The following is a 13,375-nucleotide window of genomic DNA, read 5'->3' on the forward strand; positions in this document are numbered from 1 at the left end:
AATGCATCATCTTTTTCCTGATCTCAATCAAGAATAAGAGCGAAGAAAGAATAATTAGAAATCCTAATTAGATTAAACATGGATCAAGAAGAAAATATAGTGTGATCAAGGATAAACAATTAGAGAATGATAGGTTACAATTTTAGTAAAGAAAACACATTGATTGGCTGTTAACAAGATCAAACTAAGGGTTCTTGGTTTGATCCAAGAGGTTAGGATTTCACCCTTTTTTTGGCTCCCAATGAAAAGGTTGAGAGCACCGGATGAAGGGAAATAAATTGATAGCCAATAAAACAAGAAAACATAGATGTATCAAGTTTAGGTTAACACAAATATCACCCAAGGGAAAGAGAAACAAAGAATCAAGATTCACCCATGGGAAAGAGAAACAAAGAATGCACAATCTGAAAAAGGTGTTGGGGAGTTTCCAACAAATAAAAGAACAATAGGGTTTCATATATGGTTACCTCTCATAAGAGTTGGTTACCTCTCATGAGAGTTACCCATAATTAATTCTCACAAAAACAACCCAAGATAGATAAAGGAAAATCTCATTAGTATTTCAAAATAAAGAATGGAATTAGAAAGGGTCTACTAATGAGAGAAAATAAGGTTCTCAATTAAAGTGAAGGGAAACAAATTCAAATTATACAATTAGGGATTTACTAACAAGAATCCGTGTATCCCACCGAAAAGACTAAGGAGAATAAAGATTCACCCTTAGGGCAAGGAATTTACAATCAAGAAAGGTTTTGGGGAGGGTCCAATGAATTAATAGAAAATAAAAGGGTTGCCAATTGTTCCAAAGAAAAACAAGGATCAACTCCTCAATCATGAGGACACAAGGGAAGGTCATGGTAATAATATGAGACCTTCCCCACAATAATAAAGATAGGTAGGAAATTAGGGAAAGTATCATTAAGAGCTTTGGTGGAATCAAAATCAAGGATCATCGCCATATGGCTTCAAGATCATAGAGTGAATTGGGGGATTCACTCTAGGGTTAAAAGAATTAAAGAAGAGGTCATTACAGTAGTGTAATACCCTTCTCAAAATCAGAATATCGAAGTAGAGAAGAAAGAATGAATTAAAGAAGAAACGAATTGAATACCAACCTTTTAGAAGAGAAACCGCTGAAGAAACCCCGAAGAGATACTTGAGGATCTGTCTTGGCTTCGAAGGAGAGGTTCTAGGAATCTTCCCACGTTCTCCCAAGGCTTAGAAACAGATTGAGAGTGAAACACATGGAGTTCCCCCTTTTAAATAGCACAAAGAGTTCAAGAGTTACTAGGGTTTCACCAAACTGACCAAACTGACCCTGTTGGTTGATTGGTTGCCAAAGAGGAAGTTCAAAGGTCGATCCCACACTATCTAAAGGTTTAGAAACATAATGGAAATAGTTTACCACGAAATTAAAAGAAATAAAGCTTTTGAAAACCTTCAAAACAGATATTTACCAAAATGCCACTGCTCGGATGACTTATTCAAAAATAGGGATTTAATGGGCTAAACTTCAATATTTTTGGATGGGCTTCTTTCAATACATCGTACTACTTACCTAGTATGGAGGGAAGTCTTCAAACAAGGTCCAACTAAGCTTTAGGTCCATCAATCAAGTTCTTCTTCACAAATAAATAGTTCAACACCAAATCAAGTAAGCTTTCCATAAGGAAACACCATCATCAATATCCATGGGTTTTGGGTCAAACACCATATCTTCTACTGAGATGGCCCACAAAGACATCTTCCTAAGATTTTCAAAGATAGTAAAGCTGAAATCACGGGCAAACTTCAAAGCCAAAATAAAAAAAAACCCGCCCCCCCCCAAAGAGAGGGGGGGGGGGGGGGTGGGGGGGGGGGGGGGGGGGGGGGGGGGGAGGGGGAAGACTTGCTTTTGATGAAGAGGAGCGGCGGGCCGGGGCGGGGGGGGGGGGGGGGGGGGGGGGGCCCCAAACAAAAAAAAGGAGAAGGGGGGCGGGCAGGGGCGAAAAAAAAAAATAATTTTTTTTAACTCACCTCGTGGTGGGGGGGGGGGGGGGGGGGGGGGGTGTCGGGGGGGGGGGGGGGGGGGGGGGGGGGGGGGGGGGGGGGGAAGGAAAAAAAAAAAAAAAAAAAAAAAAAAAAAAAAAAAAAAAAAAAAATAAATCAATGGTCTAATTAAGAATCCCCAATTTGAAACCCTAGGTTCTATATACTAAACATCAAGTTTCATAATGAAATCAAATGCAATTGCAAGGAAATTTAGGGAATCAGTTAGGGGAATGATAAGTACTAGATTATAATCAAATGCTAGCATAGAATCAGACTTAGCATACTTTACAAATCAGTTTAGGACAAGAAAACAAGTTGATATGAAGAGAATCATGGAAATGTATAGCTAAGAATCAAATGGGAGTATTGCATAGGTAGAAATGAAAGGGGCTTAAGCATTAGCAAGGAAAGAACACATGAAGTGGTGGTTGCAAGGTTGCAGCACCATCTTCATGGTTTCAATAGCAAGTAAGAGAAGGGATTAGAGTAGAATAGAGAGTGAGAGAGAGAACACATACCTTGGAGATGATTTTGGGGATGAGAGACAATGATTGGCAATGATTGATGCAAGATTCCTTCACCACTACCAAGGGAATGTCTTGGGAAGCTCTCTCCACGTTCTCAGGAGTCTAAATGAGTATAATAGGGTTCTAATCACGAGGTTCACTTAAGTAGAGAGTAGAATATCCAAAAAGCATCAAATTCTCGGATTTATAATCCCTTTGGTCGACTGGCTTGGTCAACTAGCCCAGTCAACCAAGCTAGTACAGTAAGCTTTGGTCAGGGAATTGGAAGGCCAGATTGAGTCAAATTCGATTGGGCTTTCTCCTACAAGTCAATCAACAAGTCTAGATCAGAGAATTACCTTCGAAACAAGTCCAGAAGTGCATTAGGTACTTCAACTAAACTTCCCCTCTTCTAGGTGCAGTTTCTCACTAAACACTGACAGTGCATCCAAGTAAGGGGCACCATCGTCAATGTCCATGGGCTCGGAATCAAAAACCAAGTCTCCAACTAAGAGGGCCCACAATTCTCTCCTTCCTCCACTCCGGGTCTTCGGACCTACAAACATCAAGGATTCTGGGTCAAGTTAGGATAGGGCTGGGTTTCACACTAACAGAGGAAGATCGTTGGCTTTCAGGGCTAACACATCAAGCAAGGTCACACTACCATCGGCCATTTAAGATGAATTCGAAGACAAACAGAGGTACGTTCAAAGACAAACAGAGCCGTGTTCTTACCGGCGCCGTAAGAAGCACAAGAGCCCAACGAAACGAGAGAACAATAAGGGTCTGATGAAGAATCACCGATATACTTACCCGAGTATGCAGTTTAATGCCCTAGAAAACCCTTACAGCTTATGGAACTAAGATGTAAGGTTTAAACCATGAGAGATCCACTCTCAAGCGGATCAGGTGTTCTGCATTTTAGAGAAGAGCCACCATCTAACTATCGTGAGCGATGGGAGTCTCAAATAAGGCCTTCCACTTTTCGGATTAGAAACTTTTGCCAATGGTTGCTGTTACTTGCTGGTTGTCATTGCTTACTGTTACTTGCAGGCTACCACTGGTTGATGGCAAATACTGAAACATTAGGGTTTTGCTGTTTCGGTTCTTCACAAGCTTAAAAGAGTGAAGGAGAAGAATAAGGAAACTTCATCCCGCATCTAGTTAAACAGTGTGTCTAAAAACGTTGCTTGGAAAAATTGTTATTTTAAAACTTTTTTAATAAAACCAAGAAAGCCATGTGATGCGTGTGTGAAGTCATTCACCATTATCTAATGATATCAATTTTTTAAAACTTAATCCATGTTGGAAGATGTGACAATTGACAACTAATTAAAAATCCTCAAAATGCGCGAAAGTGGTAGAAACGTTCTGAATATTCAAAATCATGTTTGTTAATTAAACTTATTAAAAAATATATTTATTTATTTTAAACGGATAAAATACTATCCAGATAATATCCGATCTGTTTAGTAAATATCCGAATCTGAATCCATTTGGTTGTCAGACGGATACGGATACAGATACTTTCTGATAAGACAAAATTCGGATTCGGACACTCTTAAACGAATACGAATGCAAATACAAAGGCGGATTTCGGTTATCTATTTACAAGTCTAAAAGAAATATGGTTACAGATGAGTTAAAACATAAAATAGGGCTTAAAAACCCGAAATTCTGTTTTTTGCCCCTAAACATAAAATGGGGTGGGGGTTGGTTCACCCAACCGGCTCAACTTTTTGTCCATGTTTGGACCCCCAAACGGACTCCGAATTCGGTATTTTTGGCTTTTTAGAAAGGTCTTTTGACGATATTTGATTTGATACCTTATTCGTATCAATCGGATTCTTCGTTACCGATCTCTGAACGTGCCAAATTGCCTTTTAACAACATTGTGATTAATCTTCTCTCTTCTTTTAAAGTCGAAGAGAGTTACTAAATCATCACCAAGTTCATCCACAATCATTGAATCCTCTTCTGAACCTTTGGGCTTCACTTGAATGTTCCATAGTTGTTGCCGACTCGAGGCCCGGGTTCATCGTTCTGAAATCATGGGCTAACGGGTTAGAAATCTGGGGAATTTCACAACTCCACACCACAGGTTGCCAACCTCAATTCCCCTATTGGTAGGGTGATTGCATGCCAAGCATGCATAAGCATTAAGAGGCAATAGCCATAACCACCACTCCCGGCATATTATATGGATACCATCCTCAATTTCCCACAAAATTACGTTCACATGTAGTATTGATGATATTAAACAATTAAGATATTGATCATATAGGGGGTGTTTACATGTAGGACCCGCATAATTACACTCCATTAATGCATGCAACATACACCGCAAGACCTAGGTTCAGTGACAATTCCATACAACATATGACATAGCATAATTAAAAGGACAAGAATAAATCAAGTTCAAGTATAAAGTTATCAAATTTGAATAATAGTTACAATCACCAAGACTTCAAATCAAAGTTATAACATCAGAGTTTTGAAAAGAAAGGAGGATAGTTTGTTCACAGCGGAATAGTCTAAGAGTTTGCCTACTGGGAGCCAAATCCATAAGAGTAATTCAGATACGGGCATGAAGTGTCATGCGCGTCCACTTCTTCTTCAGTTGCTCCCTCATAGCAATCTACCGGCAATGCATCCTCCATGGGAGTGGGGTCCCCATAACTTGTAGAAAAGTCTAAATAACACATACAAATAAAGGAATGACTTCCACATAACTTAGTGAGGTTAACTAACATGCATGTCATGCATTCAACCATAACGTCCATATCATGTCCACAAGATGAAAATAAAGTAAATGACAAAATATGATAATGTATGGTTATGATGATATGGTCCTAACTCTACTATGAAGTCTCTAAGGTAGACACGCATTAAGAAGACACAAGTCTCCTTTGGGTGGTCTCAGTCACCTCCCTCAACAAGAGATGTCTATTAGGTTCTCCGTGGTTGTTGGGTAAAAACTGTCAAGCCATGGTTGGGGTTATAAGTCACCACTCTCTCTCATCACCGTTTGGTATGAGACTTGGCGCGTGTCAAGGTTATACCTAGGCCCAATGCAAGGTCCTATGGTCTCGTACTACATATGGTTTGAATATCTCCCCTCATGCCTAATGCCTTTTTGGTTCAATACCTTCCCACCTATGAATGAAATCCTCAATAGGAGCCATCTGTTGGATCACATTCCTTAACCCAATGGTCATCCACATATAATGGACAAGACTCTCTCCATGTCCTCTCACAGGGTTGGTTACCGGTCTTGAAAGCCCAAGAGCCTTCATCTATTATATGCAATTCTACCAAACTATGATGACAGTGGGCATGCTTGACACATAGGACTCAACCACTGGCATCCATCAATCGGCTTCAATACCCCTACCGGAAGGGTAGTAGTACTCATAAGGATTCCTAACCCAACACTCTAAACACCTATCATTCATGTAGTTTGGTCTAGATGCAATCATATAAAGTCACTAGGGTAATGGGCGAACCCACAACCCTAGTTGATAAAATAGGATAAGAGGAATAATCTTATTTAATGTCATCCATCTCATACATTTTCATATCGTTTTCATATTGATGCGTCCAAAATCTGCTCAGCCCATAGGTCTCCTTAGAATGACCTGCAAAACGAAAGCGTCAGATGTGGCTCGACCGCTAGGGTCGAGAGTCCACCTCCGAAGGCTAAGTCAGTCGATGAACTTAATCACAAACGGCTTTGTTAGAAGCACAGAGCTAAGGAATGAATAACTGGAAAACGATTTAGATCATAAGCATCTGAGTGTTTACGTCCAAATGTGTGTGTGGATCTGGATCTCTCCTTTTTTCTACCTTGCAGGTAGGTGAGGTTTATATAGAGTGTACCTTCGAGTCTTCTTCTTTGGATGTATTTGAGCCTTCTTAGGATGGTCGTTGGATCACAACAGTTAGATCCGTTGAGCGATAGACTTCTACTAGTTTGAACTAGTAGATGACTCTTGAGATAACCTCACGGTTATCTGATGATTATCCCTTCAATGAGGTGATAAGTGACGGCCGTCAAGTTGTGTCTGCCATCATTAGGGTAATTAACCTAATCCATAAGTTGGATTAGGGCGTGCTTGTTGCTGATTTAGTTTTCTTCCTCAGCAAGCTACCTCCTGGACCCGGCTCGCTCAGAAGAGAGTCGATTCCTTTCGTCCCGACCGGAGTCGAATGTCAAACCAAGTATGAACCAGGTTCGATCATATTTTCTCCACATCACATATCAATAATATAAGATTCAAAATAAAGAATAATACTCAATCATTAACCTTACCTTCCATTCGTGCAAAGTCACACACAAGCATATCATGATAGATATCAATTTAAAGCAATTTATATCACCAATAGAATAAAAATAGCAATACTTAATAATACAAAACATGGTTAGTCATTCCTTACCTTTCAATTCGATTCCATTCTTCAAAGTCCCAAATTTCACATTCATGAGTCGGTGATTATAATCAAAATAAACCTAATCATGTAAGAGACTTAATAGACATTAATTAGAAGTCAATTGGGTTCAAACCGTTGTTCTCAACCTAGTTTTGGCGAAATTCATTATTTCACCACTGAATCGAAGTTGAATCGAAACGAAACTTTGGGAATATCTAATTGGCAACAATAGGGTCCTAAAGGTACCTTCAATTTGACCCAATTCGTTCTAATCAAAGGGTCCCAAATTTGGCTCTCGCGGGTGCCTGTGGGGTCTCTGAGAGCCAAACGCAAAATCCTTTGCAACGATTTGACAAACTACTCACAAACTAGAAGGAAGCATAAATACAAGTATTTGTGAGCATTCAATATACCTAACATGCTTCAACTACTGAAATCCAATATTCAAATTGAAGAAACCCCACAAACCTATGTTTACAGAAAATGGTTTGAAGGATTCTTACCTTTTTCAATGTTCTCGCGATGATCCGGGTCACAAAGCACCTTTGGGTGGATGAAATCTACTCGTCTCCTTGGTTTCTCCTCTTCCCCAAGCCTCAGCCCCACTCTAGCATTAGAAAATGTGTTTAGAGATGAGTTGAAACATAAAATAGGGTTTTTAAACCTAAATTCCTGATTATGCCCCATCACTGGGGAGGGGCGGTTGGGTCAGGGCAGTCGAATCACCCAACCGGTCACTCAACTAGTCCATGTTTGGACCCCCATCCAAGGTCCAATTTTGGTGATTCTTAGCTTAAATGAAAGGTCTTCCAATTTATCTACGTTTGGATACATTTACCTTGTCAATCAGACTCTCCATGTCAGTCTACGAACGTGCCAAAATAGTCTTTTAATGCCGTCGTGATTGACCTTCTCTCTCCTCTTAAACCCTAAGAGAGAGGTCGAGTCATCATAAGGTTCATCCACTTGCATTGGGTCTACTTTAGAATCTTGAGGCTCGATTCGAATGGCCCACGGTTTGTCGCAGGACTCGAGGCCCAAGTTCGTGGTCCTGAAATCATGGGTTAACGGGTTAAAAATCCAAGGGATTTCACACTAAGAGTAGATTACATTGGGCTAGGTAAGTCCTAATCACGCACTAATATTGTATCCACAATCGTGCAATTTCTTTTCAGGAGTGATGATGAGTGAATGGTGAGGATGATGAGTGTCGTGAGGTGATGAGTGGATTGTGGCCCTTGCCCTAAACCCCTAGTCGTGTACTTTCTCTTCATGGACCGAGAAGCCATACCCAAAGAACTAGTATTTACAAAGCGTGCTACTATAATTAAAGACTTGCATAATAACATCTGATGGATGGCACTTAAGATTTGCATGGTGATATGGAGAGTTTATGATCAGACCGGGTTCATACCTGGTCCGACCCTTGACCTCGGTTGAGACGGAGAAAACCGAATCGCTCTCGAGCGAACCAGATCCGGAAGATGGCTTGCTGAAGAAGAAAGCTTATTCGGCTGCAAGCGTGCCCTAATCTTACTTATGGATTAGGGTAATCACCCTAATGATGGCAGACTCAAACTGACGGCTGCGGATAATCATTATCGAAGGGATAACCATCGCATAACCTAAAGGTTATCTCAGGAGTCCTCTACTAGCCCAAACTAGTAGAAGTCTATCGCTCAACGGATCTAACTGATAGGATCCAACGAATACCCGAAGAAGGCTCAAGTGCATCCAACGAAGGAGATTCGAAGGTACACTCTATATAAACCTCACTACCATACAAGGTGAGGGACGGATCAATCGATCGAAAAGAATACTATCTGAGACTCAGGTTCAGATACATACTGATAGACCTAAACTATCAGCGATCCGCTATCTAGATCACCTTTCCCAGTTCTTCATTCCTTAGCTACGTGCTTCTAGCAGAGCCGTTTGTGATTAAGTTCATCAACTGACTTAGCCTTCGGAGGTGGACTCCCGACCCCAGCGGTCGGGCCACATCTGACACTTTCGTTTTGCAGGTCATCACGAGGAGATCTAAGGGCTGAGCAGATTTTGGACGCATCAATTGGCGCCGTCTGTGGGAAACGACTTGAAAAGCCATGGTGACTAGATCAGTAGCCGCAGCAGCCGCTGCACAACGCAATTCCGGTGTTCAGATATCTGGAGTGAATAATCCAGATATTCCCCAGGAAAGCCAAAATCCTATCGAGGTGGATGGTGGCCAGGGAGGACGTACTCCTCCTCCTGATACAATCCAAGATCAATTGGATCAGGTAAAGATTCAACTCTTGGAGGTGAGCCAAGCACTCCGCATGCTCACCAGACGAGTGGTTTTACCACAAGAACCTGATCAACGCGATTCAGGGAGACGTGCCTTGCCACGTGACCAGAGAATGGTTGAAGACCGGAATGTTGATCAGAATTTCCGTGAAGGAGACCGAGGACTTCGGAGGATCGATGATCAACCGAGGCGAGACGATCGGTTCGACAGACCGCAAGAGAGTACAACTGATTCAAACACAAGGTTGGATACAAGGGTAAGAACTCACTCACCCACTGTCAGAAGAACCGTTTGTGATGATCGAGCAGTTCGTGACGAGAGGAATGCTCGGGAAGGACGGGCTGTTCGTGATGATCGAGTAGCACGGGATGATCGTGTTAATCGAGGTCGTGATCATATTGCTTGAAGATCACCCGACCTAGATTGGTCAAGAATTGGCCAACATCAATGAGAAATTAGGGCGGTTGGCTAAGGGAAGAATAAGCGAGGATATTTACTCGGTCATTCGGAAGACTCCTTTGCTTGAGCCAATTGCGGGATATCGGTTTCCCCATAACTTCCGTTTGCCTACCTTCTCAACATTCGATGGCTCCGGAGATCCAACAGCTCACATCGACTATTACCAACGAGACCATGGCGGTTTCGGGTAATTTTGATGAAATTTTATGTAGGGTTTTTGGTTCATCTCTAAGCGGAGCAAGCACAAAAGTGGTTTTCGAACCTCCCCTCCGGAAGGATTGTAAACTTTGGCGAATTGGCACGCCAATTCATAGGGCGATTCCGAGTGGGATACGGGTCAAGAAAACGGAAGAAACCTTGTTTCTTGTCAAACAAGGAAAGAGCGAATCGATCAGAGAGTTTCGAAAAGATTCAACAAAGTGACGATGGAGATAGAAAACTTGGATGAACAAGTAGCCGGGATCGCTCTATTCACGGGACTCACTAATCGGAAACTCCTGGAGTTATTACTACGGGATATGCCTGCGACTTATGCTTGAGTTGGTACAGAGATGCTAGAAGCGAGGCTGAAGTCATGGAGATTCTAGATGCGCGCCAAGGAGATAATAAAGTCTCCAATAAGGAACAAAAGGCTCCTAAGCAGAAGCCGAAGCCAAAGAAAAATGTTCGCGATCGGGTTGGAAAATCCCAGCCTTGGCGCCAAAGGTCCCCCGGTAAAAGTGAGTACACTCCATTGAATGCTCCTCGGGCTGATATTTTTAATATCCTCAAAAGAAAAAAATATTTTAAAGTGGCCGCCTAAAATTCTTTTGAAACCGGAGAGCACGCAGGATCGGGAAAAGTATTGCCGATTCCACAAGGACTATGGTCATTATACTAATGATTGTCGTCATCCGAAGGCGGATATTGAGAGATTGATATCTCGGGGACATCTGTCCGGTTTGTTAGCGGGGAGAAGGGAGGTGCCACGTGGGCCACGTGCGGCTGCTCCAAAGAGGGATCGTTCGGTTAGTTCAGAACAATCGAGGGAGGCCCCGAAGTCTAAAAAAGGCAAGGAGATGATTGAAGCTGCTACTCGGTCACCGATCCTTACCATCTTCGGGGGACCAGAGCCCGAATCATTCCGGAGTCCGAAAACAAAATCCAAATTTGTTGGAGCCGAGAGGCGCGGAAGCGGAAGAAGCTGAATGGTGAAGATTCTATCACCTTTAGCAAGGAAGACGAAAGAGACGTTTGTTTACCTCATGATGATGCTATAGTCATCAAGGTAGAGATTGCACGGCGGGAAGTGCATAGAGTTTTGATTGATACGAGTGGTCTGCAGCTGACCTAATTTCCTACGAAGTGTATCAAAAATTGAAGGTGGATCGGGACTTGATGAAACCTTCATCTACACACCCATATGGCTTTGCGGGGTCATCTGCGAGAGCGGAAGGATTAGTTCAATTGGATTTATCCATTGGAAGTTTTCCTAAGGAAACAACTGTCCGAATCAATTTTTTGGTGGTTCGAGAACTACCAGCCTATAATATGATTCTTGGGCGACCATCTTTATCCAAGATAGGTGCTATTGTTTCGACAAAACACCTGAAGATAAAATTCCCGATTGATATGGGAATTGGTCAAGTCTCCTCGACCGGGAAGATCTCTCGGCGGTGTTATGTTGCCTCTTTAAAAGACAAGGAGGGTCCGAGGAAGGTTACTGCCCTCCCCATAGAAGTTCGAGATGATCGGGAAGAGACAGAGATGCAAAGGCCCGAACCAGTGGAGAAACTGGAGCAAATCCAGCTGTGTACCGAAGATGAGAAAAAGATTACTTATATCGGGTTTGAACAGCTGGAAGAGTTTAAAGATGAGTTGAAGTTATTTCTTCAACAGAATAAAGATGTATTCGCATGGTCTGCGAGGACATGCCGGGAATCGATCGGGCCATTGCAGAGCACAAACTCTGGATAGACCCTAAGGCGAAACCAAGTGATACGAGAAAGAAGAAATTTCTCTATTGAAAAGTATGAAGCCGTTCGAAGCGAAGTTGAAAAACTTAAGAATTCTGGTTTCATAGAACCAATCGAGTGCCCAACTTGGTTGGCCAACGTGGTGATGGTGAAAAAGGCGAATGGGAAGTGGAGGATGTGTACGGACTACACAGATCTAAACAAAGCTTGCCCAAAAGATTGCTACCCGTTGCCTCGGATTGACCTCTTGATAGATGCGACTGCAGGATATGAAACTTTAAGTTTCATGGATGCCTATTCAGGGTATAATCAGATCCTTATGAATAAGGAGGATGAGAAGTATACGGCCTTCATGACTGATCGTGAGAGCTATTATTACAAGGTCATGCCTTTTGGCCTGAAGAATGCAGGAGCAACATACTAGAGGGCCGTCAACAAGATTTTCAAAGAGCTGATAGGAAAGAATGTTGAAGCTTATGTTGACGACATGCTAGTGAAAAGCTTTACAAAAGCAAATCATATTGCAGATTTGGTCGAGGTTTTCTCAGATCTTGCGGAAACATCAAATGAAGTTAAACCCGGAAAAATGTGCCTTTAGAGTCTCCTCGGGCAAATTTTTGGGTTTCATGGTATCACAGAGGGGAATTGAGGCTAATCCTACCAAAATACAAGCTCTGATAGATATGGAGGCTCCCAAAACCGTTCGGGATGTACAATGTTTGACGGGGGAGAGTTGCTTTCTTTAAATCAATTTATCTCCAAGTCCGGAGAAAAATGTTTGCCTTTCTTCAAGGCACTTAAAGACCTGAAGGGCAGTAAGGAAGCAAAGTGGAATGAAGAGTGCCAGAAAGCTTTCGAGGAATTAAAAGAAGCACTTGGACAACCACCAATCCTGTACATGCTAGAGAAGGGGGAAATATTACAGCTATATCTAGCGACGTCCCTTTCGGCGGTCAGTGCAGTACTTGTTCGGGAGAAAGATAAAAAACAGTGGCCGATTTACTATGTAAGCCACGTGTTGCTAGATGCGGCAACGAGATATTCGCAGATTGAGAAGCAGGCTCTGGCTCTCATGATGGCCGCCAGAAAGCTAAGGTCATATTTTCAGGCTCATCCAATTGAGGTATTTACAACTTTTCCTCTTAGTAAAGTTCTTAATAAACCTTATTTGTCTTGAAGGATGGTATCCTGGTCGGTTGAGCTCAGCGAGTTCCAAGTGAGCTTTAAGCCCAGAACTGCAATCAAGGCTCGGGCATTAGCCGACTTTGTAGTAGAAACTACTCGCACCGGTGGAGCCCACCATTGAGGATCCCATTATACCAACCACTTGGGAGGTATATGTGGATGGTTCGAGTAATAAAGATGGAGCGGCGCTGGAATTCTATTAAAAAGTCCAGCGGGATTTATTATTCGATATGCTTTGAGATTCGCATTTGATGCAAGTAATAACGAAGCGGAATATGAGGCCACGATAGCGGGACTTCGGTTGTCAAAAGCATTAGCTATTGCGGATGTTACTATTTATAGTGACTCTAAGCTTATAGTCAACCAAGTCCGGGGGGAGTATGGCATTAAAGAACCACGCTTGCAAAAATATCGGGAGATAGTGCGGGCATTTCAAAACCAATTTCGAATTTGAAGATATCTCGGATTTTGAGGAATGAAAATTCAATGGCGAGATGAGCTATCCCGACTAGCCAATGCCA

This window comes from Hakea prostrata, chromosome 5, assembly GCF_041222555.1.
Source record: "Hakea prostrata isolate BN-2017 chromosome 5, UWA_Hpros_2, whole genome shotgun sequence".
NCBI classification, from domain to species: Eukaryota; Viridiplantae; Streptophyta; class Magnoliopsida; order Proteales; family Proteaceae; genus Hakea; species Hakea prostrata.